Raw genomic sequence first — 22,383 nt, forward strand, 5'->3', positions numbered from 1 at the left:
AATTAGTTATCTCATTTAAACGACTTAGTTATCGCGTTGAAACGAGATGCTTAGCCGTTTAAACAAGATAGCTTTGTCGTTTAAATGAGATGATAAGTCGTTTAAACGAAATAAATTTTTTTCGCGTTGGCAGCAACACGCTTCGGTACTAGGCAGACAAAGTGATATATATGTTAAAAAAAACTAGCAATGTACAGCACTCCCCTGAACAGAATTGGTTGGGGCAAAATCACAGGACTTGGATACAGTTTCAGCCCAAAAACATCGGGTGGAATTTCGGGTATACTGTTGTCCCTAAAACATCGGTTTGGGGAGAGGGGAAAAGTAAAATGAGACCAAATCGCCTTGAAACTGTGAGAAGCTTAAAATAACAATGCCCGAACGGGAGACGGGCAAACTTTGACAGTACAACCGCTACGAAGAGGGGAAAAATAGTCCGGTGATAAAAAGCGCCTGTGCTCCGGGGCAGTCTGGTGAAAGTGGGGCCTTTTATCCCCCCCCCCGTCGCATTGAACAGAGGTCTGGTATGCTATGGGGACAAAAAGCAGTGCTAGGGGGGACGTGCGATTTCCCACAACACCGAGAACGGGACTCGGAGCGCTCCGGGGCCCGCTTGCAAGCCTGCTGACAACTCGGTCTTGGAAATTTGAGTTTCGTTTGCCCACGGTTTGCCGGAGGTTTTTTTTTTTTTTTTTCAACCATTTTGTTCTGGTGCGGTCGGCGATGCTTGTGCATTATGATAGCACACCACGGCCAGATTTCCAATCAGAGCAACGGGAGATTTGGGCGATACGATCTCCCTCAACCGTCCAGCAAGAATTTCCAGAGAAACATTTTTTTTTTTGGAGGGAAAGGGGGGGGGATCGACTGGGAATCAGCTGCCGCCAGATTTCTCTGACCGACTCATTTTTTTCCCCCTTCTCCCGACGACTTTCCCTTCTTGGCTACGGGGCGAGAGCCATGTTATTTTTGGCCGTCCATGCGTGATTATCGCGGGGGACATGTTTGGACAGTGCGTGTTCTGGCTTGGTGACGGAAATGTGTTCCGACAGCTCGCGGTGTAATGAGCCCTCCCGACGCCATCTTGGATTTCGTTTAACAAAGGAAGATTGGAACGACTCAAAAATACGGAGAGAGCGGCTAGCGGATGTTGACAGCTGGGCTCGTATAGAGCAGCAGCAGCATAAGTCATACAGTTGTGCATGTATAATACATGTGTAACTTGCATATTCCGCGTTACTGTAAAAAAAAACCATGAATTTTGGGAAGCCAGGCAATGCGTCCTCTGACATATATTTCTCCGTGCAGGTACTGAAGTGAGTCTGTGATCTTAATAGGAGGTTGGTTTATTTTTAATTTTCTGGAGTTGGGCATGCAGATCTCGCTATCAGATCCATTTTCACGAATAATTTCAGACATTAGGCAGAGTGCCGGGCAGCTCATACCAGCAAAACTCTCAGGAACTAGTTAACGCCCACATATCACTTAGTCTAAATTCGCTGGTGCCCATCCTTTCCAACTGATGAAGTTCCACAGTGTGGCGAGAAAAATTAACCAATCAGAAATGCCTGTGCGTGCGTTCCCTCATGCCTTGTTTTAGTCTAGTTCCCAGGCCCGACGACCCCCTACGACTCGGGAGTCCTGGGCAAGGAACCAGGCAGAAATGTCGAGGGGATTCTCCCAAGAGTCCGAAATCAGACTGTCACAGCAATAAGCGGATTACGGCAGATAACATTTCTTGCTGGAGCATGAAAAAAAGGTAGAAAGGGAGGAGGGATAGTCTAATCGGCTTAAACCGACGAGTGTGTTCGCACGGCATCTGAGCCGACCCAGATGCACCAAAACGCAGGCATAGAAAAATAATTATTACAGACATAGCACGCCAGACCCACCAGACGTGACTAATATACATATATGTATATTAAGAATCGAGATATTTATCTCCGTGCTGAGGGGAACTGTCACTTCGTGTTGGGGGAAATTGCTTTTGAATTTTTTTTTTGTATGTGTGCGTGTGGCGGTGAGGATTGTACCGTTGTTACGAGTCGGCCAGACATCCTGAGCGTGTGGATGTGGAATAAGACTCGTTCGGTCGATTGGGCGACCTACATCATGTGCACGTTAATGGACTCGCTTTTGGAGACTAGCGCTCAAAGAATCAAAACCATCTCAAGCCAACATGAACAACTGATGTGTGTCGTGTGCTAAAGAGAGAGAGAGAGAGAAAAAAAGAAGAAATGAAATGAAAAATACGAAAGGCGGTACATCAAAGACAATATTTGTAGGTTGCACGCTAGCGCATCGGCCCTTGTGCTTAGGCATAGTAACCACTGTGGGAAAAAGGGGGGCAAATATCGAAATCAAATCAAGAGAGACCGGCATAATAAAGTGTCTCCAGCACCATGCTGTAAAGGGAATTTGGGAAACAAATGATATACCGACCGTGCTTTATGTTGTCGACATTTTATTGAGGAAATTCTGCGGGATTTTTTGAGGTAGCGTTTCTTTAAAAGAGGGAACCAGGCCGTCGTTTATATTTTTGAGATAAGAACTTTGTTGGAAATTTTCTCCAACTGAAAGACATGACTTGAGGAGAAAGAAATGAACCTTCCATCAGCATTTCTATCGCGCGATGGCATTTCGTACATGAAGCTCAACTTCCATCTTTGAAACTCGAAATAAGCGAACTGCCAAAAACTGCAAATCAACCCGAGACCTACTGAAGTAGTGCAGGGACCTTTGCAAGCTGGAAATCAGCGACTGTCAGCCGCTGTCATATCCTCGGAAATGCATATTGCTGACCTCGCCGGTCCCAACGGACACCGAATAGAAAGCAACTCGTCACCCGTCCGACATCCTATCCTCGCCCGCTGGCCCTGCCCGTCTTTTTTCGGTCTGTCCCGGGTGAATGCAACTTCATCAAGACCCTTGGGCTTCCGTGCCGTAGTTATTTTGGCCTCCCTCCCTGAATACTCCTTGATGTCGACTAGGTGAATAGGGGGGCACAAGAGGGCAGCGACACCGCGGAGTTGGCACACGGGGGATTTGAGCAACAAAAGACGGCGTGGCTGAGGAGACGAGACAAGGTAAGAAGAGGGATGACACGGAAATAGCCGGCCCTTTATACTTGGGAGAAGGGGGGGAGGGGTAAATGGAAATGAAAAAAAGGGGGCTCTTTTGTGCGAAGAGGGACGAGGGGAGAGGGCCTTAAAATAATTGCCCAGTTTGGCCAGCCGTGAAGTGACCTGGCAGGCTGTGCTTGATGGAGTGAAAACTGCTACACCTCCCCAGACTTTGAGACGATCCTTTGATTTGTTTCCGACGGCCGTTAACAGGGAGATTTGTTTGACCGCAATTGTCAATTCGACCACATGGGATTGGAACGGCACTTATATAGTGCGCTTATACCCGGGTGTAGATCTAGTCTATCTGGGATCAACCTGTGACCTGTGACTGACATACATGTTTTGAAATTCTCCCCTCGCTTTGAAATTGTATGCATAATGGTACGAACGGAGAATACTCGACAAAATAACGCTCACCCACATTTTAAAACGTGACACAATTGTTCAAATCGTCACACTCCTTTCAAACGAGCAGCGCCTGAACAAATTCATCCAAGATCATTTCCACTGTCACAATGTGTTGGCGAGAAACAGTGTCCACGAAACAGCCGCCTGGTCTTGTCATCAATAGAGGCGCCCCGTTGAGAAGATGTACACGTATAATCAATTGGTAATTTCCTCAGAGATTAGAGGACGAGGAGAGGAGAAAAGGAGAGGACGAGGAAAGAAGAATGGACCGGGGGGGGATACCGACACACAGTTGCATTGACTGGGCGCTATGGATTGGTATACCCGCTGCGTGGTCCATCACCGGGGAGTACAGGCGCACATATCATGTGCACTGCTTTCGAATTTCAAGTTTGGAAAGGAAAGATTGGAACAGCTTCGCTTTTTATCCCGAAATTGCCTACATTTCCCCTCGAGTTCGGTGCTCCTAAAGTCTGTAACGCTGGAACTTCAATATACTTATTAAAATTCTTGTGTCCTTGAGCAAACCACTTTGTCACAATTGCTTACTCTTTAACGAGTAAACAGATTTATATATATATATATATATATATATATATGAGTGACCTATGAAGCATGTACACAGAGTTCCATGGCATGGTGAGCAGGGGTAATCAGGAGCGCGGTAAAGGCGTCACATTTTCTCGACACGAGTGTCCGTTATTACTCACCGCCACTAGGCAGGGATTGTTAATGGTGTCGTCTTATCAACGGTAACATTCGCGTTTGTTCCCTGTCTGAAAATGTTGGCACTGCTCATATGTCTCAGATTTCAATGCAAGTGGGACGGCAACATCCGTTTCCAACGGGGTCGTAAATTCCATTATTCCGACGAAAGGTGAAGCGTGCCACATGCAAAGGCATTTTAGGACGAAGAGCAGCTACCTTTTTCCCGCAGAAGATGGGACTGGTTTGGGGCGCTTTCAAGCGGAACAATCGCGGTTTACCTCGCGTGTCTTTAAATACGGAAAATGTATGCTGTTCGTCTACGTTCAGCAGCCGGCTTTTGGGTTCAGTTGTGTGGCGAGGGGAGGGAGATCCGATAAAAAAAACTCATGTCACACAGTACCGATAACCCCTCGGCGTCAGAAATGTATTTTCCCGGCCTTGTGAAAGCCTCATCAACGTTTTTACGCGCGCCGCAACACTCCTGCCGCAGACATCTTGGCGGGTGAAAATTAGCCCTTTTCGCGTCAAGTCCCAAAGTGCTGCTTCCGGTTGGCCACGCGCCCCTGCATCACAGACGTGGCCGCCGATGCCCACCTACAGATCTCTCCCATTAAACAGTCAATTAACAAAACCGCCCCAAATTGTCCTCGGAAAATGAGAAAAAATATTCAAATCCCCTGCGCCATTTATAATCTCACCAGGATGTTTTTTTTTGTTTTCGCCGTCGAGCTAGCAAGGGAGGGTGGGTTGCATTCATTTATTTATTCATTAATTTCGCAAATTCTCGGCACATTTTCCAGCGAGATGGATTGGGGCAGTCGTAAGCAAACACGCGGCCCTTGACTGCCTGGCGCCGCGTCTACAGCTCCAACGATATCCCGAATGATAAAAAGTGATTCCGAGACTCGGTTATTGTATTTGCCCAAGACTTGGACAAATAAATGCAGGACTGTGACTTGAATAATAGAAGAGGCGGGTTAATGTATAAAGAAAATAAAACAGTCCGAGTGAACGGGCGAATCGCAAAGGATTTCGTAATTATACGGAACCGATAAGGCGCGGGTGAGGAGTTGACGCTCGGGCGCAGGACGGGGTGAAATGTTATTTTTCCTGGCCAGAGTTTGGCGTCCGAGGGCGGAATCGCCTGATCTAGAGAGAAAGAGATGACTCACAAGACGCATGACTTCTCGTTAAAGGTTGGCAGCAGCCTCAGCTCTCCTCCGAGGCTGACACCGAACTTCTGCCTCCTTCAAGACGGATCACTTCTTTTTATCCCCACGAGTGGGTCTAAACGCCAACATGTCTCGTGGGCGCGTGCAGTACAGGGGCGATCTACTTTGGGATCGTGGTTACGGTTTCTATCCCCCTTTGCGCACCATCTGAAGAGAGCGCAACGCACATCCATCTGACAAGCATGACGACTTTTCACTGTTTGGCGCCCGTTTTCCCCTCTGCACCCTACAGCTCAGAACTTTCGGGGGTGAAGAACAGGTCATTCGTATAAGTGGACTGACTCCTTGCTAGGGGCGCAGGGTTTGCTCAGGGAGATTCGTTTTTTAAGCCGGGACTGGTAGCCATTATTATTGCACACGGAAGCTATGGTGTTGGGGACTTATGCCATTGCGAAAAGAAATTCACCAAACTAGTTGATCCCAAATGAGGGTACACATATTGGCATAACGGTTACTTGCCACGGCTGGCTTCTTTAATTTACAGCACCCAGACTGCTGAAGCAAAGCCGTCACGATTGCCAATGCCAGCATAAAATCTTTCAACTGTCTCCGCGAATCAAAAATACCTCCTCGTCTTTCCAAATCCCAAGGTCTGTTTTTAAAGAGGGTACGCGAAATTGGGTTCTGAAACATACACAGCGTCGCGTCGAGTTGGCGGCGAACCGGCCGGTACCGGTATGCTGCCAAGAGAGAGAACGAGTTGGGTGACTTTAAAGCGAGATGCCAACAGATCGGTGTGTCGTCGTGTAGCCGTGGGCTCCGTTTCCCATCGATTTGGCCATGTTTCCTTGATGTTGGCCAAGCCTGCTGAAACGAACACCAGCCATGTAATCAATTACCGGTCGGGCGTGAAAGGAGGTCGCCAGGAAAATGAAAGGAGGGGGGAGAGGGAGTCAGCATCGCTGGTGTCCAACAAGGGTGTGATATACCAGCTTCATGCCGTTTGGCGCAGAAACTAAGCTAGTCGGTACAGGATGGTGGTTTATAAATTCAGGGCACCAGCTAACATCGCCATAGCCCAGTCGTGTTATTTCCACAATATGCAGCAAAAACGGGCGCTCGGTACAACATCAGCAACATTCATGTCAACATTTGCAGTCATGGAAATGCCGTCTATGGTACATCATCCCCTTTTCTGCAGGTTGACGCGATGCACTCCGACGAATATTACTTCCCAATATGAACTTGAATATACATAAAAGGTACCGAGCATCCACACTATGTACAGTTATATCTGGTACCACTACCTTTGCAAGTACATAATGCGTACAGTCATTAAAGCACCAGCTAATTTCAGTGCAATTATGAACTGCACGTAGTATCGCCAATGTCATGTTTACTGCGTGGTACCCAGACGTACTCACACAATGCCCATGCGTTCCTTAGTGGTGAAGCCTCACCAGTGCAACAGTGACAGTGCCTAGGTGTTGCGCGTGCAGGTCGGGTCTCGAGAACACCAGGTTAATAATGTACGTATTTTGTTCCGTGTGAAATGCTGCAAAATATGTCATTAGAACTTCTTGTCCAAACCATCGGTCACAGTTACAAGACAAATATAATCCGATAAGTAATTTTTACGAAATTATTAACTGATAGGGAACATGACAGTAATTGGATTCCAAAAAAATATAAATCTAAGGAACAAAATATAACCGGAAAGTGGCTTATATAAGCTGAATTCAATGGCTTATGCATAGCGATGCCAGGGTCTTGCTTCCTGTCAATCTACTCCTACGCCATCTTGGTAATCCAATGTTCCTTGGGTTATCAACAGCTTCCGTAGTCTCTCATACGTCATGACAGCCCAAAGGGAAGCCATGTAACGGGCTTCTTGCGTGGCCTTGCCAAACTCGTTCTAAACACGAATTGCAAACTGACTGAAACGCCCGGCCTTTGTTTCCGCTTTCGTCCGGTGTGTTTTAAACTTTTATCACGGTTTATTCAAACTAAGGAGGAATTAAACAAAGTCTCAATGCCGTTAAAAAACCTCAAGAAATGGGGGCTGCAACAGCCACTGATGTCGCTTATTCCTAGTCTGCTTTCGTATTTGTTTCCCCACCAAAACTGGACTGTCACAATCGTATAGTACCCAGAAGGTAAACATTGTAAAACGTACGTGAATAGCGCTACGTACATGTACATGTAGGTATCTCTCTGCACAGAAAATGAATACCCTTTGCTTTGAATTACAGACCGAAATTTTTCTGTTGCAATGCAGCCGAATACACACACTGACATCACGACGACTTGTACGGGAGGTTATCTTAGACAAGGCAGAAAACCAGAGTCATCCTTGACAAGTTGCATCCCCAAGACGGTGCAGTAACCATCCGACAGCAAAGCGCTGCTCCATGAACACACCAAGGACTACTTGGTAGACGCCCCGCCACAGAAAACAAGCTCCTTTCATCTTCCGCTCGAACGGGCCCGAAACCCAATCTTGCCGGGGTATGTAGCCTCTTACGTAAAAAAAGAAAATTGGCGGTGTGGTCTCTCCTCCCCGAGGTAGTCCAAACAACACGGGGAATGTTTAGGCTCCAGTCTGCTGTGAAACACGCCGTATAAACCGCAGATAAGCTTACACTAATGAGGAGGAGGGGTACACGCCTCCTTTTAGTGTAGACGGCGGCATGTATGGAGCGCCAAAACTTACCGAAATTCGGGCTTCTGTTTCAGCGAATGTTAGGCAGCAAGGACAAGGCTTGTCACAAAATATTGGTAACGGTTCTGTTTACCGCTGTCTCTTTGTAATTGGTGAAATTCTGCAAGAGGTATCACTCGGCTTTGATACGTTGGCAGCTAAGCTAGGACACTGTGCATGCTTTCGACAGGAAGTTCAGGGCCGTGTGCTCGACCACCGTTGTCCTTGCAGGCGTTCCATACAAGTTTTCGTCGGTGGAGGACCGACGCAGGAAAAAAAAACCCAAGAAAGATCATCTTACGGCTCAGCTACTCATGCGTGAGCGGTGATGATCACTCGCCATTCAGCTTAAAGGACTTCCCTGTTTTGTAGCCACACTGGAGCGGGACTGAGAGGAACGAAAACAGAACAATGAGAAACCCCACTCCAGGGGCAAAGAGCGGACAAGAGGAACCTGCCACTTCGAGCTCGGTTTAACGGGGATGATATTAGCAGACCCGGGGAGCGCAGGAGGGCAGCGGGGGAAACCTGTTCATGATGCACCGGCGTCTAAACCCCTTTCTTACTGATAAGAAATTTATACAGTTCGGTTGGGCTGTCGCCAACAATGCCTATCAGGGATGGTCATCGTCAAAGAGGGCAGGAGAAGGCCAAAGTGGGTGGCACTTGCACGCCCACTGAACACAGCCGTCAAGCACAAACTGTTCAGAGGTGCGTGCGCGTTTTACATACAAGCCATCAGTTTCAAATGGGCCGGTATATGGTCGTGTGCGCGAATTGGTTTTGGTTTTGTATTGAACACAGCACGCTGGGTATATCAGACTTGAACAGAGGCTACAATCACCGCTCTGTCGGAAGTGAAGTCTTGCATTTCAACACGGGAAGCTTCCATGAGGCGTGTGAACTAGTCTCCTCCCAAAACTGGCTATAAAACCATTTCCCAAGAGAGCGTACATTCTGTCTTTCGACTGATGTGCAATGGACAGCATCGCTGGCCGTATACCAGGCAGATGGCTGGCCGCATTGCACAGGATGAAAGTTCTCGTGACTTCACTGAAAGCTAATCAAATAACAAAATAGCCAGAACAAACTTGGCAAAGACTGTCGAGAAGCAATATTCTTTTTATTACTTTATAATCAACTGTATTTTAGCTGGCATAAAATAACTTTTGTAACGGAGAATTTTTCTGTGCTGAGGTTGTTTTTTAAACACGAAAAAACAAACTAACTAACCAAAAAACCCAAAATGGCCCCCAGGATAGGCTTCTGTTTGAAAAACGAGGGAGAAAAAAAAATCATGTCTTCGATAGAAAGAGCTTTGAGATGGCACCAGTACAACGCCGATCATTATGCACCGAGGAAATCCACTTCCCCACGGCCGATGATTGATCGAACGAGGCCCCGACAGCCGTCATGTTTTACGGTCCACACTTGAACTTTGCCTCCATTGGGGGAGAGCGGGGCCCCCTCGGTCGGGGAAAAAAATCATCATGTCGCAGAATTTAAGTTAAGTTGGCCCAATGAGACATTTATTACCGCGTCAACTTATCAGGATTATAACATGATAGTCGTGGCTGTAGCGCAGTTGTAAATATCTCCCTTGCTTTGGTGCATGGGAACGGTTCGTTTGCCGCTCACAGCTTTTTTTATGGTCAATCTGCGCCCGATATTCGCTTTCTCGTCTCGTCTGTGACTTGCGGGGAGGCCAAGGTGTACGTGATATTGCCGCTTGCTTGGTATGGTACGCGCGAGACACAGTCGACTGGCTCCCGGAACGGGTTGATTTCCAAGTGTTTCATTTCGATTCGAGGCAGCGAACAGACTGTGATGATGAAAGCGAAAGAAGCGTGTTCTATTTTGTGGATGTGTCCCTGTTCCCACCTTTTGAAATAAAATGACCGTAAGAGGGCGTCGGTGGACGTGGATCCGTGGAATTCCGTGACAACGTCAAGACCCAAAGGTCAATTGCCAGTCCCTCTCCCGATGAGGAAAATCTTTGCATTGCAAATTAACAACTGAAAAAAAAATTGGATACAAAACTTTTAGAAATCGCATCAAAAACCCTGTATGATCAATCATCTTGCATTACATTGCCACTTTCTAAGAAAAAACAATTGTGGAAAGCTAAATAGGCGATTCCAGTGAGAAGATTTGTTTTCATATTCAACCTGACCAAGCGACACATGGCGATTTTCCCCATACGTTATCTGTTACCATGAACGAAGGCTACCCGGTTGTACGGTATACCTTTAACACGTCTCGAATGTCGTAAGGCGAGCCACCGAAGTGATGTTTCAATCGTGTTTTTTTCTCTCTCTCTCTGATGGCAGGCTGGCTTTTCAAAGTTGTAAGAATCTCGACGCCAGTGAGATGTTCTCGAGTCGAGGGGGCCGTGGGATAGTCAACCGGCTGAGTTGAAGGGTGCTAACCGACCCTTGCGCGCCACCTTGGAACTCGGGCGCTCTCCCTTTCGAGTGTGCGCGACCATATGCGACGAGTCATCGACCCTTGGAAAAAAGTACCATCGAAACAGGCTGCAGAAGGGAGAGTTTCACAGAACCCTCCGGGCCCTGTCAAGAAATCAGCAAGAGAAAGAGAGACTTTCAAATAGCCAGAGAAGAGAGAGGTAAAAAAAAGAAACCAAAACAATCTGGATAGCGCTGAGCAGCCACGGAGGATTCGGCTCATGTTTCGTAAATAGCACGTTTTCCAAAAGGAAAACCGATCTTTCAAAATGGCCGCCCTTAGGGTGATTGCGGGCAACGGTGCAACTCTGTCTCTCTCGCAGCGTTCAGCACGCCCTGTCCCGGTAGCTGTGGATTCTGTTCCCTGGCGGTCGATGTTTTGGTGAGCATGACCGAAAACAACTCTCGCAAGACAGGCTGTGGAAACTTCTTTTGAAGAGGAGGATTTAAGCCATCATGTTCCCTGGGTCAGGTTTAGCCTCCTCCTTATGGGGCAGGATTGGGTTTTTTTAAGCAGCGCGGGCGCCCGTCAAGGGTATCGAATATCCCCAGACTGATTTTGCGGCAGGTCGAGACTCTCGTCTCGGGAAAGTTTTAGAATCGAGAAATTCAAGAGAGAAAGAGAGAGAGAGAGTGAGGATCTTCTAATGAAACGAAACGAGAGATGAAAAATTTCGCCGGAGGTAAACGATACCACATGTTATTGGTGAGGCTACTGTTGTGAACGGAAAACCATACTGCGAAGGGAAAGATTTATGGCATCTTGAATTCTTGGTGTAATATTTCATGTCAGACAAGAAGGCTTCCTGCAAACGGTTTGCTCCTCATAATCAACGACACAGTTTTTAATATCAAATGTTGGCACCGACGCCACGAGTAATAACGGGGGTGCGCACTGTCGAGCGTCAATACAGAGCGATTATGATTGACGTTTCCTGACAAGCCAACGGTCGCCGGTCTGTCAGAGTAAAGCTTGGCAGTCGCTGGTATAAAACCGAAGACCAACTTTTTTTTATAGTTGTCAGAGGAATTCGAGACAGTGCAATAGCTTTGGTGAAATGTTCATGGAGAGTGCCATAAGTGGAACGAGTTGACCTTTGCCAGATTGCTTGGTACCCGCCATGCACCGAGTCGGTTCTTTTTTTTTTTCACCCTGTGATGACCGGACACCACTTAAAAAGTGCATCCTGCTCAAGCAGGGGTCTTTCGTTAAGACTGCTGGGGCACACAAAAATGTAACTGGATCCGTTCAAATGGGCATAAACAAGGCATGTAAGGAGCGCTTCATAGGCAAGTAATGAGTGATTTACTGACCAAACTTTGTGGGATGCATGCCGAGGTCACACCGAGGTCAGTGAGTATGCGCACTGCTGACAGTTGTTGCTTGCAAAGTTGCTTGCAAAGAAAAAGACTTTTGTCCATACATGAAAAACGTATCACCGTCGAAATTCTTTTCGTCTCTCGCAGTTTTAATAGCGAGTTCTGTTTATTTGAAATCAGTTGGTAAGAACATGCATTTACAAAGATGGGAGTTTGAAAATGTTGAATTTCCGTGGTCAATCAAATAACGGCTGCTTACCCCAGAATACCACACACGTATTCACCTTTCAAAGCGTGCTTTTACCGGAGCTGTGAAAATCGGCAAGCCCCATAATTACCCCTTCTTTGTTCTCGGAACAAATTCACATCTTTTCAACTGCAGGACCAGCGACAGCCAGCCCCGTCAACACCCGGGGCGGGCGGGGAGAAGCAAATCCCTCCGATGAATAAGACCAGTTGGGCCCGGCACTCCGCACCAAGCTCCCGCGTGTTTACTTAGGCCTGCCGGGATAGAGCCGGTCTTTAACCGGAGACGCTGGCCCAGAAATAACACACCGCACTGTACATACACAGTGCACGATGGCCGGCATCGTCGAGGAGACATTTTTTTATGTGTGTGTGTGTGTGAGCTGAGTTTCCCGCTGGCCAAATTATGTCGTCTGCATAATGATGTTTTTTGAGCAAGGAATTATGGGAAGGAGGCAGGGGTTTTCGATTTCCACGGCTGCTCCTGCGCGCTGTATGACATCTGAGCGTGTTGCATTTAAAGCTGCACTTTTTCGATGTGCTGCTTCGGCCATCGACACTATCAAGTTCAACTTCAAGGGGATTTCAGGAGATCGAGGTGACATAAACCACTGCTGGACTGTGAGGCATCAGTGAGGAATGTTGTCAGTTTAGGAACAGAATTGCACCACGAAGGTGACATTCACAATGAAAACAACTCAATGTAACGTGTCTATAAATATCGCCAACCACACGTGATCCAACAAAATGGGAGGCACAATAACGGTCAAAGTGGGGGGGGGGGCCGCGTGTGAGAAAATGTGCGAAGAGCAAACACACGAACCCGAGGCTTGCCAGAGGTAAATAACCCGCGCGCCATTTCCCTGGAGAACTGAGATCAGAGGACCGACACGTGTAAATGAATAGGAGGGGGAAATCTGTTGGCCAAACAACGCTTGAAAGAAGTTTCACCGGCCAAGTTCGTGTCAAGAAAATAGATGGTTAGTCCACTTCACTTGAGTGGAGGAGAAAAATGTTGAGACCTCCCGATAAAAGACTTATGGTAACCATTTGCTGTAATTCTCCTGAAGAAAAGTTGACATCTTTCGCCCATCCACCCAGACAACTCGGCAGCAACGCGGGGATTCAAAACAGTTCAGGGAATATGGAAGCACGGGGCGTGGAAAACAGACGTGTTTGATGTCTCTGGGAATTTCAAGTAGAACTCGACGGGCAAAAATGGCGGGAATGCAGGTATCAGATTGAGGTCCACAACGGCACTTTCGCTCTGTGTGTCACACGCAGCATTGCGTATGTACGGGGTTATCTGGCAGGTTTGATTGCAGCCGGTAATGCTAGCTGTTCCCTAGTATCTCTCTGCATTCCGAACCCGTCATGTCATCCACCTTATCGCGACAGACGTCCTTTCTCGTTGGTCAGCGGGGCGAGGCTGGCCCGGCCCGCCGGCCTAATCGGACCGGGGGTCGGGTTGCTGCCTCTTGGCCGGCGGGCCGATGGGTCTGGGGATACTCGGTGATTAGTTTTTAAATCGGTCATTACGGGAATCGCAGCCGGAGTCGTCGCCGGGTGTTAGTCCTCAATCGGCGGTGCAAGCTGCTGGGCCCTTGACAGGTCTGTCAATCCCAACGACTATGCAACCTCCGAGAAAGAAAATAATAGGAGAAACCATTGACCCCTTTGGCTTCTGGGACGCCCTCTCGTGGTTTTAAGCCTTTGAACCAAACATCCAGGGCTCATAAGGTCTTAATATAATAATTAATTGCATCATCGTTCCGAAATCGGTATGAAACTTTGTTATAAACCTTTCAGCGGTATGAGAGTAAACCAATATGGCCGTTTCATAATAGTGCGCCACCAAGAGTTTGCAACGCGTTGGCCAATCACAGTGCGCGAAATTTGTCGCCCAAATGTGCGTTTGAAAAGGCTCGCAAATTTTCTGTTGTTATGATTAGCCAATGCGTTCCAACCTCTTGGTGGCGCACTATTGTGAATCGCCTGTATTAAAAGCTTGGCTGCCATCCCCGAAGATGAGAAAGTAGGCCTACGTTTGGGAAGAAGTTTTCAAGATCACACTATGGGCCTCGAGTTTGACCAACGGAGGGCGCACTTCTCAAAGAAACCGTGACTCCGCTTGCGGTACTCAATACGTTTCGCTGGTTATCGAAGGCGTTTTATCACTAATTTATTGCACGATATACCAGGTAATGCAAGACGGCGATCGATTGAGTACTGCTGATCGCCTGTTCAACCGTTGAAGGGGTACTTCTAGTGGAGGCAGACAGAAGGTGCTACGGACGATACAAACATGAAAGTCGTAAAGAAAAACCATCTAATTTCATACTCTAACATTCTAATAACAAAGAAAGGAAAGAAGAAAGAGTAAAGCTACCAAACGTGTCATTACCAGTCTTGGGGAACAGGGTAAACGGCATTAACATTAATTGGCCCACCCACATGGATTTCGCTGTGGCTGGGGACCAGCAAAACTCACGGTTAGTCGTTCTTTCGCACGCACGCCGGTACCTGAACGTGAACTCCCGAACCAGAAAACCATATTCTTTTTTTCTACGCAAAATGATGAATGGCCTGTGTTCAGGCACCTTCGTGTGCCACCGATAGTTGTGTCCCCTACCTCGTTGGATAACAGAGGTCAAATTTCAAGCATCTCGCCCCTAAAAGCACATCACTCAAGGTAAAATAATTGTCGGGCGGGAAAATGGGGTCCTTGCGCAAGCTGACCGATGCAGAAATTTCCCCTGCTGGCTTCCTTTACGCAAAACGCGCACTTTTTACGTGCCCACGCCCAGTTTGACAAATCGACTGGAACCGAGCCAAAAAACAGAACACTCGAGGCCGAACATGTAGGCATCATTAGATGGGTAAGAGAGTCCCAATTTCCCCCTTTTCTGCAGCGAACCTTTCTCCTTTTCTTCGTTGTTATTTAAGCAGCTCTGATGCGAGGGCAGAACGGCCACGATGATGGTGTGCACAAAGAAAATATCCCCTGCACTCTTAAATTAACCATAATGCAATGCGCGAGCCCGCCTGACCTCCGTCCCAACACCGGTTTCCGGAAACAATGCGTCTCATAAATAATAATCAGAAATAATGTGCAAAAGAGCCCCCAAGCGACGGATTATTTTTATGCCAGAGATACAAGATATTGGAAGAGGCGAGATAGATTTTTTACTTTGTTAAAGAGACGACCGCACCAGCACACACGAGATTCGACTGACACTAGGACAGGATACTAGTCTTGGGCATCTGCCATATTAGGAGACAAGGTTCATACATGTAATATGAAACGTCACATTTTAGTTGGCCGCCTCGAGATCCATTTACCAGCCCCAATATCCTACAGCAAGCAGTTGTCATGTATTCGGCTATTCATAATGAAGTTCCCGGCCATCAATGATTCAGGTGCCGCAAGCGTTCTCTCGTGTCGGGGACAGCAGCTGCGCGTTATCGATTCCAAAACAATGTTCTCCTTGGTGTCATTTGTTTCCTCCCTCCGGCACGAAGAAGAAGAAAATGTTCAGTCGTCTTGGTTACGTGGGGATGACAAGGCCGGATATTGATGAAAATGAGCAATAGAACAATACGCCGCTCTTCAAGGGAAAGGTTGGACAACGCGATAGTGGGAAGGCAATCATGTTGGGTTTTTTTTAGCGGAATTACTGCACTCACCAAGACAAGAAGTAAAACACATCGTAAGATCATTCCATACACCACTTGCGAGAGAGTAATTGATCACAGTGAAGAACAGGCAGAAATGCAATTCATTTCCTTGATGGTGTTGTTCCAATGACGTCACACTTTACAAACGATCTGTGCAAGACCGGTTGGGGCGCTGGACCATAGCCACTCAATACGTACAGAGTTTAGGTAATGTTTCCCTAGCTCACACAAACCTTGCTATCTGTCTACAAATCTAAGACATGGGATACCAGGGAAAGGTCGGTCTTATGGAATGCTCCTATCAGGCACACCGTATGTACATGTACAATTAACCTTCAAGCCACATGATTGCTACGAACACATAACGAAAATATATACACAGTATAGGGTGATTTACCAACGTACAACCAGTCCTCTTGGTAAGGTTTATCAAAATGTGCTCTCATAGCACTTAATGTAGGGCACAATCGCGACGATTCACCGTCGCTGGGCACTGGTATTGTAAGGCTTCTCCCCCCCGCATTTTCAGCGGCCAAAAGTTCGATAGTGCAGTCGAAGGCAAACTGGCTCAGGAATGCCATAAGGGTCTCCTCTCTTGGAATGCAAATTCCGAGAGTTAGGTACATGTAGAATTGCCGACTTTTGGGCATGGCAACTGTCCAACCTGTGCAGCAACTTAGGTGCAGCGCGCACATTTTGTGCTGCGGATCAAATGGGCTATAAATGAATCGAAATGGTCCGTTCGGCAGATATTTTTTTGCCGAAAACAAGGCTCACTGATCTCTTCTGGTGAGTACCTCCTGGAAAAAATTGTTGCTGTATCGGCTTGCTTGTTCCAATACACGCACACACGACTGTTGCATTCCTTGTGCATACACAGTGCTTCGCAAAAAAAAGTTCGCTGGACACCAAGTAAGTAGAGATACACATCGCCAATTTGCTAAGCAAGATGTTGACAGTGCTTAGTGCGATTCCGTCTCCGCAGCCCAGTGAAAGGTGCCCAATGAACACCACAGGCGGCATGCTTGACAAGCCACTGAGGAACAACGTACATGTGTATACATGCACATGTACATACATGAACATGTACACATGAGCTTCGTGGCTGGTTAACGAGCTGGCGAGAACTGACAGTGTCTGGCAGACAACAGCGGCTGTCCTCGCCGTCCTCAAATCGATGAGGGTGAGACGACTCCCCCGATTGTCCCCTGCACCACATTAATCTTTCCCGGCGTGTCAAACCGGAGGGAGACGGGGCAAAATGAAGTGGCGGGCCCATTATATCATTGTCGGCGCGTGGTGGTGGTAATGCAGGGGGAAACGGGGAGCTAAAGCTTTAAAGGTATTGTTTGCGGAGTTGGCGTGAAAATGGATCGCTCTCCTTCTTCCGTGCACTGCAACGACCTCGACTACGGGGTATTTTAAGTTGCAGGTGCGTGGTGGCTAGCTGACTCTAATAAATGTGGTGGGTGCCTCTTATTTGTGATAATGTAAGGCTGGGAAGTTTTGTCCCGAAGGTATCAATATTTGTAGCATCCCTTATTGCAGCCGACAAATGGTTCCGCACTCCACAAGGGTCCTGGGCATGAAGGAGAATTTGTCACAGTCTTTTTGTGCTGATTGATGGGAACTGGAAACAGAAGATGTTGTCCGTGCTGCAATCCCCTCTCTTTCGGATCTAACCCGATAATTATCCGTGTCCACTGGTACTTTATGGTGGGGGGATTTATACAGTAAAGTGAGCCTACTGATGGCTCTACGCTCATCCACAGATTTCCGTCCCAGGTTTTCAGTCATTAAACACCTTTTCTGGTCGAAAATCTTTGCATACAAATCTTGCCACCCTTCGCTGGACTGCTTCTACCCCGTGTTTTTGTGATCTTGATGATACGGATCCCAGACACTAGCACAATATTCCAGCTTGGGTCGGCTAGGATTTTGTGGGCAATCTCCGTCACCTTTGGAGAGCACTGGGAATTCGGGGGCTCGCCGACTAGACACAGCGATTTTTGAAACTAACGTCACAATATTGACACTGTCTGAGAATCGGCTTGGTGAGAGCACTCCTTCCTCCATGGTGAGAGTATGTATTAAACCAGCTAGCCACAGTTACATTTCAGAAAAAGAACTGCACGTGTTTTTTTCTTCTAAGAAAGTAGGGAATCCGAAGTCACCGACGACTCAGTGTATCAGAATCACCTCTCAAGTTTGCTTACAACACAATGGTCATCACTTACTGGTCGGGAAAACAGTTTCTTTTTTTCTTCTTTTATTTAAAAAAAAACCGCGCCAGAGCAAAAAAGGCAACCCGGTTTTTAAAATCTGTCTGTGTTTCATAATAGTGAAATGATCGGTCAAAAGTGTGGTACCACACTGCTGCTCTAAGTTTCACAGCTCGCCATTATCGTGTGATGTAGACATTTTATGTATGCACTCTTAGCACGGCTTTGTGTTTAGATTATGACTTATCTCACATGATTTATGAGCAGGTCGGTTGCGATTGGCCCTGACAGGCCCGGTGCACCTCATCAGAACCAATCAAACAGCCACTCTCATGACATCCTCTGCGTGAACGCGATATCTTCAAGTCCACGCGGTGAGCTCTCACTCGTGCTGGCACTGTGGCAGGATTGGAGCGTACGCATGGCAACCTATAGCTATTGTGGGTACTTTGAGTTTATTTCTTGGTTGTATGAAAGAGCTACAGCGTCCGATGTTGTTTTTAGTGTCGCCAAACACAAACCGCAAACGCTCACAACAGCAGTTGTTATTTGCGCATGTACCTCAAATCCACTGGTGGCTGTCTTAACGATAGAGGGCGTCATTCCATTTTAAAAGAACCCAATATACTGCTGCCTATATTATGGCAAAATTCACACAATAAACATTATTATTGACTAGGAAGCCTTTTTTGATCACGTTTTTCGAATCTATCTCATTCAATGTAATGTGTCAAATAGGGGTGGTGCCAGACTAGTTGGGGCTTCATTCCTGGCTTCATTTTTTTTCATGTTGCTTCAAACTTTTAGAGTTAACAAATCACAACTTTTAAATTATTCATCGTCGTAAATACAATCATTCTGTAATGAAATCTTATGTCATCACTTTCATTTTATTCTCAGGTTTCCAAAATGATGAGGTTACCCTCGCTTTCAACCCAATATGGCCGACTTGTGAGAGAGATCAATTCTAAGTGCATTCCACGCGCGTAGCAAAGGGATCAACTCCCCCCCCCATTTGGGAACAAACAAACACAGAAATAATTTCCGTGCATTCCTTCCAGAAAGTTAACCTCCCTGGTTGCACGACGATTACTAAAATTAGCATCACAAACAAAAGGGAGAACAAAACAAACAAAACAAAACAACAAAAACATGGAGAATAACGCAGCGGCAATTTCCAATTCATTTCTGCATTCTTCACGGCAGGAATATTCATTACCTCTCGCCAACGGAGGAAGGCGAGCTGTTTGAAAATCAGAGGTGTCATTCAGAGCCAGCCCCTCCAACGCACGCCCGTATAATTTATGGCCGATGCGATATTAAGCCATTAAATAACGATCATAAATGCGTCAGCGAGTGTGTGTCATGGGTTCTGTCGTTTGGACGCGGACGGTACATCATTCATGTACATGTACAAAAACAACTGCGCCGGCGCAGACGGGTACAGAGAGCGAGCGAATCAGTACACCCTGGCCGCTTTTTTCAAGATTTGTTGGTTATTGTACGCTGCACGTGGTGTGATAATTACGACGGACAGCTGGACAAGTTTAGGAGTGGGAGAAAATCCAAAAAAACTACCACTACCACCATGCAGTTTACACGAGTTGAAATCTGCCATGACCGCTGGACAGCCAGACCTTAATTACAGCGAGGGGATATTCTCAAGGGCTGGTGGGGGCTGGAGACTCGATCTCACCCGGATGGTGCGGCCGGGCGGGAAGAGACAGAAACGGGACCAGGCGGGGGTCACGTTCTTTACCGAGTAAACACTTCAAGTTTTCCTATCTGATCGATAACCTCTATAAACCCATAGAAATAAACCATCCATCACGCACGAAAATATACACACATACGCCGGAGTTTTTGTTTCGAGGGAGATATTATGGTCGACTCGAGTGGCGCTTTGTCCGTCATTTTTTGAGTGTCCCAAAACCACGCGGTTGCACTTTCGTGTATTGCCGAGCAGCGAAAATCAGCTGAACTTGCCGAGCAGACTTGACATGTACTCTTGTGATGCACTGTTGATTCAGAAATGGACACTTTTTTAAAACATGACCCATTTCAGTTAACCCATTTCTGGCACAATTGTGCTTTTTTTTTAAAGGGCGATTCAGCATAAATAGCGTTTGCCATACAGAAAGGGGACATTTAGCTGTTCTTTTGATCTGACATGTTTTACCGAGATGGGAATGGCGGCACTGAACTCGATCTTTCGTTCCAAATTTGAACTCTTCGAACTCGACGACTCTGTACTTTTTTGAAGGTCAACAATACATCCAAGGATCAAGAAAAGACACGGCAACAGAATGACCGCAGGTGGCGCTATACGACCGTTTCGCCAAGAGTGACGAAGGTTGGTAAATTGCCCACCGAATGCGCCCTTTTCTCCATTTCCAGAATATACATGATGACGGGGGGGAGGGAACTAGTCTGGTCTTCGACAGACTATTTCGATGTTTTACCTGGCCGTTTTAGACGATGAGTAACGTGAGTAAACAACGCTGCTCCGACAGACAGACATGACTTCATTGATCGACAGGGGACTGTGGCCTAGTTCGTGTCCCACTCCGATTTGGGGTTATCAAGCATGCGCCCCCAAAACTAAACCGGTCCGGTCCACAGTTTTATCGAGTGGAGCTCTTCCCGGATGTGTGGAGGAGCGCTCCATTGTGAGCACTAGCGTCGCAATCTCTCGCGCCCAATTCAATCAATGGCGTGGCTAAAGTGCACGATATTGCCGATTTCGAACTTTTGTCGGTGTACATAAACCATTGTCAGTGGGCACGCCGCCCTTTGGGCGGGCACTCTCGACAGACGACGATTTTACAGTTGAAAACAGACTTAACTCGAGAGATCGTTAATATATCTTCCAGCATTGTCTCTTGTATTGTTGGCCCAAGTTTTCAACACATTAAATACTTACTGTCCCTTGAATTGACATTCTCTAGAAAAGGTTTTTTCTTGCACAACGTCTTTATGCAAGAAAAAGCCATAAAAACGCTCTGTTCATTTCAAATTACTTGCGATAGAAAAATAACAATTACAAATTCCATACCACAACTCGTTAACATTACCAAAAAAAATAATAATAAAATAAAAAATAAAAAAAATGAAAACGACACCACGAATTGTTTTTTTCCCTTCCCGTCAAAGTGAACCGTGTTTAGCCCCATCAGTCATCGGCAGTTAATTACTTCATAAATCAGTCGGTATTTATTTTAATGCTTGCCAGAAAAAAATATGACTCGTCCCTTCAGCCGAGCACAGCGGGGATTTTTTTTTTTGGACGGCCAATGACAGACGACGTAAACATCAACTGATATATGCGCCCATTTTTGCAATTGGCGATGTCAAGCGGACAATGGTCGGCTGGTTTACAGATATCAGTCGGTACTCTCGGCCTAACGAAGGAGGGAAAAGGGGCCGTAAATTCCTGCGAGGTTTCAGGCATCAAGCCCTCACGAGGCCAAATTGAAACACCGTCAAATAAGTTACTAAATTCCAAACGGTAAGAAAAATAACAAAGATTCCTGTACTGAGCAGCAATCGAAATCCACACCTTCCTTCTAAAACAAAAAAAACGGGATTCATCATGTACATTCTTGTACGGTACATTTTGACGCAAACTAAACAGAAGTACGACCGACAAATAGCGCTTTCCATAGGTTCTAGTTAGCAACAAGTAACCCCCCCCCACATCAGCATCTTATTATTCCTGTACGACTCAGTTATCCCTTTTAATACTGTCAAACATTCCAAAGCTATTTTTAACTTGAAAGAAAAGACAGCACAGAAGTGCACTGACTTTTTCGACAGCCCGAACGTGGCTGAGTTTTTAGAAGGGGGCATGCCTGGCCGACCATTGAAGGTATTGTGTCTTGAACTGAAAAACCACATTTTATGTAGCCCTAACTGACGAATTAGAGCGCAAAATGCGGGAAATCTCGCTTGAGTGGGGCATCATTAGGATTAAAGAGGTATTGCGATTGTTGAAATTCTTCCGTATCTACAATGAAGTCTATCTTCTTGATAACTTCGCACGCGCAGGAAGCAAACAGAACGGGTACTTCGTTGGGCAATGTACAACGCTGGATATTGATGTTAATTTTACGCAAAATTAACTGGGACTATCAAACGCTCGTACAGATCCATTAGAATGATATGAATGGTTCTTATCTCGCGCATTTATCTTGATCAGAAACTTGACCGGGAAATAATGTGCGCCAGTTGGGGGGATGATTTATCGTTGGGCTTTTGTAATGTCTGCATGCGTGAACACACGTGCGGACTGGCATGTTGGGAAGGAGTCCCCCCCCCCCACACGCATCGCTATTGTCC

The 22,383-nt window shown here is 46.6% G+C and overlaps 1 protein-coding gene across 4 annotated transcripts in view; it reads right to left on the reverse strand.

The window, feature by feature from the left end:
• The window catches only part of LOC110974391 (rab-like protein 3), a 78,323-nt gene that overhangs the window by 44,687 nt on the left and 11,253 nt on the right, over nt 1–22,383 (reverse strand). Inside the window, exons 10-11 of one of the 4 annotated variants that reach the window (XR_015427848.1) lie at nt 10,362–10,684; nt 9,207–10,129 (exon numbers count right to left, since the gene is read on the reverse strand). The exons of 2 other annotated variants lie outside the window; for them this stretch is intronic. The gene's annotated coding sequence lies outside the window, so the exon portion shown is untranslated. Of the gene's footprint in view, nt 1–9,199; nt 10,685–22,383 lie in introns of those variants that run through there. One more of the 4 variants, XM_087146695.1, reaches the window with a different exon arrangement.

This window comes from Acanthaster planci, linkage group LG15, assembly GCF_054643075.1.
Source record: "Acanthaster planci isolate LZ-2023a linkage group LG15, COTS_SCS, whole genome shotgun sequence".
In the NCBI taxonomy this organism is placed as follows: domain Eukaryota; kingdom Metazoa; phylum Echinodermata; class Asteroidea; order Valvatida; family Acanthasteridae; genus Acanthaster; species Acanthaster planci.